The sequence below is a fragment of the Macrobrachium rosenbergii genome, chromosome 46 (genome assembly GCF_040412425.1).
Source record: "Macrobrachium rosenbergii isolate ZJJX-2024 chromosome 46, ASM4041242v1, whole genome shotgun sequence".
Classification (NCBI taxonomy): Eukaryota; Metazoa; Arthropoda; class Malacostraca; order Decapoda; family Palaemonidae; genus Macrobrachium; species Macrobrachium rosenbergii.
Genome location: NC_089786.1, coordinates 40,788,079 through 40,795,578, shown reverse-complemented (window position 1 = coordinate 40,795,578; position 7,500 = coordinate 40,788,079).

Sequence of the window (7,500 nt, the reverse complement as noted above, 5' to 3'; positions counted from 1 at the left end):
GTTCTCTTCCTGTGATATAATAATCATATTTGACCTTAATGTCCTAGCGCTTTGTTTTTCCAACAAGCATTGAAATTGATTGCTGGATAAAACAGACCAAAAATGTCTATTCGACGTCGTCTTCGAATATATCTTGAAGGTGATCAGGTTCTGACAGTCAGTGATATAACGTTTTAGAAGTGTTCCAGAATGAAACAACTTTGTTTAAGAAAATTTTCCATCTTTTACTATATTCGGGATGCTGTGATGGTACGTCATGAAAAGCAAACAAAATTCCAGACGAAATACTGGACGACAAATGGCACTATTTCCTTTTAGCACAGCCGAAATGCTTTCCTCACTCCAAGTGATTTTCCTATGATTTTTTTTTTTACTCAATAGATTTTCCTTAAAATAAAAGAAAGAGTTAGATTTTGATAATAAGGTTACGGAGGAGAAGAAGTAAGAAGAACAATTAATGATTAATAACAGACTAAAACCAAAAGAAAAGACTGAAAGATGACCTGATCTAATACATCACCAAACATTAAAATATTTGACCTGTTGTGAGAATCCAAATCGAAATGTTTTTTTCTTTGTTATTTCATTCATAAGTCCGGTGGGGATATACCCGGAACTGGAATTGAAAAAGTTCCTTTTATTCTAGTCTTTGAAATGGCAGTGAGTGCGCCTTCTGTTTGTATTATAAGAAATTCACGACACCCGAAATAGGTTGCAGGAAAAACGTTCAGCCTCGTTGTTTAATATTATTGTGTCGCCATTTTGCAAAAATTGAGTTGTGTTCATATTTTTCAACATATTGTGGGCTTTTGCCTTCCAGTGATTTAAAAGCGAAAAATGTCATACCATTTTTTTCTAACCTCGAAAAAGGCGCATTGCAAAATAACGATTTGGTGATGTATTCAAAATAATAACTTCTATCAGATGATGGTCTGTCAGGTGAATAGATTATCTGCATTCCCAACCTGGAGTAATAATCATATCCCTAAATCTTCAAGAAGGTACGTTGAACACCTGAAATTCAAAAAAGCAAATTACAGAACTGAAACCTAACAAAGGAGTAGATATTGTTCTCGAGAGTCCTCTAAATTTAAGCTTTTCTGAAAAAAAAAACTCTTAAAAATATTTATTCCATAATGCCTAATAAAATAAGTGCATATATTTGACAAAACAATCGTATACAAGTAACGTCCACAGCAACGTTGTTTTTCTTTCGTCATTTACGTTTAACCTGACGCATTTGACATAAAATTTAACTATAAATAAACTTTTGTGTAAAATAAAATGTAGTAGGTCATCATAGGAGCCATGTTCTCATACACCAGTTCAGTTCTCTCAGCTGGTCCGCTGGTATAGTGGTTGGTGTCATGAAATGCCACTCAGATGTTGCGGGCTCGCGTCTTCCCCGGGGCGATGAAAAATCGCTGGCTCTGTGTCATGATCAGTTACTGCTGAGGTGTGGGGTCAGCGGTGGAAGGCTGAAATCAATATTCTTTGGAAGCTTGAATTTCAAGTCAATGGCCCCTGTGCAATGTTCCATGTGAATAGGTTTCATATGCTGAAATAATAATAATAATAATAATAATAATAATAATAATAATAATAATAATAATAATAATAATAATGCCGGCATTAAAGCATAAAAAGGCAACGATTTACTTCCCAAGAGATTATAACCATTCTATGAGACGTGAAAACGACGTCGTTTGCACGATAGTTGGAAGCAGAGCACTTTTGACTCTGTAATGCCATTAGAATTTAGGTATATTGGTATATGTGGAAGGAATCTCATGACAAGAAATGCAGGGACAATGCTTTATCGAGTTGGGAACTTCCGTCACAGCAGGTAGGAAATAATATAGGTTATGTGCTTTTTAGCGTTAAGTAGAGATCTTAGTGAATGCGAACAATAATTAATTAAAAAAAAGTGTAGAGATTTTCAGCCACTATAATAAATGAATAAAATAAAAAGAGAGGTCTGTTCTAGGGAAAGTTCGATGGAAAGCTTGTGAGCAACTAGTGAAAATTCTCACAAACACCAAAAATTATTTATACCAGACGTTCTTTATTGCCTATACAATTATTGTATTCCTCATCTTATATGCATACATACATACATACATATATATATATATATATATATATATATATATATATATATATATATATATATATATATATATATATATATATATATATATATATATAAATTCATAAAAACTGTGAACTTGCAAAGAAAGGAACTAAAAGAAACTATCAGAGAAAGGTATTATTAACAGCAACAGTAAGATGTGAACTGCAAAAGCTACAGAGCCCACCATCACTTATCAGGTTCGAATGCAAAGTGATCAGTAATCAAAATCAACCACACCCGTATTGGTGTGAAAGCACACATACACAAACATCTCAACCTCGAACATGAGGCAAAAAACTTGTAACCACAGGATATACATTTTTTTAAACAAATAGCCCTTTAATAGGATACTAGGTCAAAATGCAAGACAACTTCATTATCCTTGAATAAAATAACCATAGTACCGGAAAACGGCAAATCGACAACCATCTAGATCACGCCACATTCAAATGCAGGCATCCTGTTGACGTCTGAAAACTCACCAACATTTTCCTAAACACAAGCTCCGAGAACTCTCTCACTCCAAAACTGTCTTCTTCATTACATATTACAGAAGTTATTTTAAGGGTAACGTATGCCCTTTACGATTGTCATTATCATTATGATTATTATAAATTTCACATACATATCAATATTTAACACACACATACAAACACACATAGACACACATACACACACATTATATATATATATATATATATATATATATATATATATATATATATATATATATATATATATATATATATATATATATATATGTGTGTGTGTGTGTGTGAGGTGTGTGTATCTTAACGGATGCCATACTCACCTTAGTATAAAGATTTCTGGCAGAGGCTTCAAATCTCTATTTTGGGCAATGGGAAAGCTTGCATTCTATCTGCATTTAAAGCCAGATATTAGAATAATGACAATATTCCAGTTATATACGTGAATCAGGGGAGAAAATTAAATGAAAATATTTTAAATTTTTCTCTGGTTTAGTCCGGATTATACTGAAGTAGTCACTGTTGTGGCTTTTGATATTGTTCTTAAAGATGTTTATTTTCTTCAAGACCAAAGATCCCGAGAGCATGTCGATTCCCAACATTGCTTGCCAGTTGTAGTAGTGACCTCATAATCCAGGTTAGGAAAGAATGACTTATTTGCAGTTTCGGTGCTATTATCGGCAATTATATCACAAATTTTCCAATGATTTTTCCTTTTAATTTCAACTGTTTAACTATCATACTATCAGAACTTTTACTTTCACCTCTCATTTATCATTCTTGAGTAATTCCAGTAGATGGGTTGACCATTCACCTGTGTGTGTTTGTGTGTGTTTGTGTGTCTATGCATATGTGCGTTTAAGCTGGATATTTCAAGGACGGAAAGCGGATTTTGAAGAACGCGAGTGGAAATCTCGGATGTGTGACCTTTCCTTTGATGAAAGATAGAGTTTGTTGTAAGAGAAGCTATCTCGTGTTTCATTGTTCTAGTTTTCAAGTGGGAGTTGAAAATGAAAACATGTTAACTAGGTAGGGAATACATTACGTGAATTTAAGAGTAGCAATTACCTTCATATTTTCCTCGTTCAATACGAATGATTTGCAAAAAAAGATAAAATGTAATTTGTTTTTTTACATTATGATAGAATTTAAATTGTATTTGAAAGTGGTTACTTTTCTGATTACAATTTCCTCATAACACAAATTTAGTAACTCTGTTGTCTTCCCACTAGCCTTTGCACCAGTATAAGCGAATTACTCTGTTTTAGACAAAGAATATCAACGTATTATAAATATCACTGTATTATAAAAACAGATCTACTTTTCTTTAAAAGAGAAACAAATGAGAACATGTATAAAAATGGACGTAGCTTTTGGAACGTTACAGACATCTCTCTTGCACTCGGTTCAATGCAGCTCTGAGAAGAACTGGTCTAGTCCTTGGAATACCTGAAAAATTATTTTATACAAAAGCCAAGCACTGCCTGTGTAGTACTCAAGGGTATTCCTGAAAACTAATTTCCTTTTTTCAGTAATTGACGCTAAAGTAAGGCCTTGTAGCCAGAGATACCTTAAAAAGTCAAGTTTTCTCTCTCTCTCTCTCTCTCTCTCTCTCTCTCTCTCTCTCTCTCTCTCTCTCTCTCTCTCTGTGTGTGTGTGTGTGTGTGTGTGTGTGTTGTGTGTGTGTGCGTGTGTGTGTGTTTAGGTCACACGAGAAATCTTCGATGCGGGATTGCTGACACTCGCTTCGTCTTTTATACTCACTATCCAAACTCCGGCACCAATAAATATAATAAAAAAAAAGGCTGGAAAAGCACCAAATTGTGTAGGTGTAAGTGTCTATGCTTGAGGGTGGGGGGATGGGAGGTTTTTATACGCTAAGATTATAAGAGTATACTCAACATAAAGGTGTATTTAGTAATAGTAAAATTGTTTTATAATGATTTTAAGTACGTGTTTTGCTTAACTATGAAATATATTTCCAACCATTAATTTTCACAATGTTACACGTCAATAAATAATCAAAAACAAGGTTTCTTTATCTTCCTGGAAAGAGACGTTAAAAAAGTTCGTTTGTAATTTTGTTTCCGAGTCTTTCTCCAGCTTAAAAATCATTCTCATTTTATAACAAGAGATGATCAGGAGGATAAGAAACGATCTCGATCTCACCCAGAAGACCCAAGGAGATCCGAATCTTACCTAGACAAATCTTTCATCCCTTGGCATCTTGGATGCGACAGACTACGGCTCGCAAAGTCGACCGGTCGCTGGGGCAGATTTCAATATGGCGAGTAGGCTCTATTACCAGTGGACTGAAGGTCGAGTTTTCTTACTCACTTCTGCCATTCATTAATAACACCAGGTGGAGGTGTTACAACGTCTGATGCAAGACGAACAGCCGAGGCGAGACCTGGAGGTCTGATGTCCTGATGGGGAGGAGGCAGGAGAAAGGTTAGATTAGCAGTTTTGTCTTTCCGGAATCTTTTATTTCTTTTGTATGATTTCACCTAAACGGACCTTTCGTGAATTACGAGACGTCGACAACTTTCGCTCTAAGATGAATTCTTGACCGTTTCATTGAAAGATTTTCATATATTTAAATGTGAATCGCCTGGCAAGGTAATCTTCCTCTCTCTCTCTCTCTCTCTCTCTCTCTCTCTCTCTCTCTCTCTCTCATTTCTTCCATATATCCATGTTTTGTTTCTCTACGTTTGAAAAAGTAATCTATGTAAACCGAAGAAAATCCGAAGAATTACATCACCTGAGAGGAGGAGAGAGAGAGAGAGAGAGTAATATGAAATGGCCTTGAAAATGGTTTAACGTCTTGTATCAGAAAAGGTGTTGGTCATACTTATTGGTAGACTAATGCTCTGTCAGTTGCCCCTTAACATCCGTAGGGGGAGGCGTAAAAACTTCAATATCAAGTTTTTTATCACGTCCTGTTTGGCATTGTTTGATTATGACAAAAAAGTATATATATATATATATATATATATATATATATATATATATATATATATATATATATATATATATATATATATATATATATATATATATATATCTATATATATATATATATATATATATATATATATATATATATATATATATATATATATATATATATATATATATATATATATATATATAACTAATAGTCCGAGTTTATTGTGAGATCAAGTGGTGAATCCCACTTCTTTAAGTATTTACAAAATGAATCTTAAACTCAACCGTGAAACATTTTGTGCACATTTAAAATTACTGAAAGACATGATTGTTTCATTTTACGCACCCTGGAAAAACAATAGGATTGTCTCATAATCTTTGATGCGAGAGCAGAACCGGTGTTAACGAAAGGTGCATTTAAATGCATTTAAGCCAACAATGTTGCATAATTAGTCTTATGATGATTACATGACAAACAGACTTAATGATGACCAACGATTAAATGAAAAGTTTTAAGAGAAAATAACTGTTTGTAAATATTTGTATAAGAAATTAATCTTCAACCCATAAACCCTTACTGGTTTCTTAAGAATAAAGCATTGTGAATGATAGAAAAAAGTAGAAAAAAATACAATGCACTACTCCTATAATAATCAAAAGAAAAATTACGCACTAGTTGGCTTTTGCAAATCAGTGAATCAAATGCTTGCGCTAACCAATAGAACTAGCTCTTTCACTTTAAACGAATTTGGGAAATTACAGAATAGTGTCTACATGAACAAACACTTCGCTTTCCACAAGCATCTTCGTTGAGCCCCTTCCTGCCTCTACGCCTGCTGGATCGCTGTCTTTGTGAATGCAGCCTTATGCGAATCCGGACAAAATAAAAAATCACAGGTAAAAAGTCAAAAAAAAAAAAAAAAAAATACAGGAAAAAGTCACGGAAAGGAAGTCATTAATCTTTCAAAGATAGTGACCCCCAAGTGTTTCAGTGTTTTAACCCGGTATGTATCCACCTTTGCGGCGTCTTTAGCACAAGCCCTTTGGGGATTACCGTAAATACAAACAATAGACTGTAAATATCATAATGATAATGACATCCCCCAAAAAATATTGTGATTTTTTCCCAGTGACTTTATTACCGGCCACCATAGATTAATGTGACTATTTCCTTTGACTTTTTTCTGTGACTTTTTTTTCCTGTGCCTTTATTACAGCATGTAAAAGAAAAAAAAGAACGATATCAAATAAGTACAGAATAGAAATCAGCAAAAAATATGCATACACATGGAAATGCAACGTAATTCGGTTACTCCGAGACAATACTAAAAAAAATGCGTTAAGCGTTCGCTTCTTTTTTATTATACTCTCTCTATATATTGTGTATGCCATCTCAGCTTCAACACTTGAATCAACATTCCTGTCTTTAGTGATGCTGCGAAAATCCATCCCTGAGTCGCTGAAATTCTCGGTAAACACTCGGAATACTGGGCGTTCTTCCACAGCGGGAATGCAGATGCATTAGGAATGGAATATATTAGAACTAGATTTACTGTGACTGGGATAATTCCTGTTTACTACTAATTCTAGTACGATCATTATTGTAAGTATGATAAAACAGTCAGGTACGATGTAAAGATGCCATCTACAGGTATCGTACGTTTTTTAAGTGACAAACGCCTTGTCTCTAAACTATGTCTATTTTCATCACTGCCAAACTTTTCTCTTTGAGTATCTTATTTTGAAAGTTGCTAAACTGAACCAAAAACAAGATTCTGAGAGTTTTGCTTGGTGCACATACAAGCTTCGACTGGTAATATCCGTAGCATGGGGATTCGAGTCTGATTTAAGGGATGATCATAAAGTCATTCATCAGTGCAGGATATTCGACTCTACAAGTGGGCGAGAGACACGTGACCAGCAAGGTTC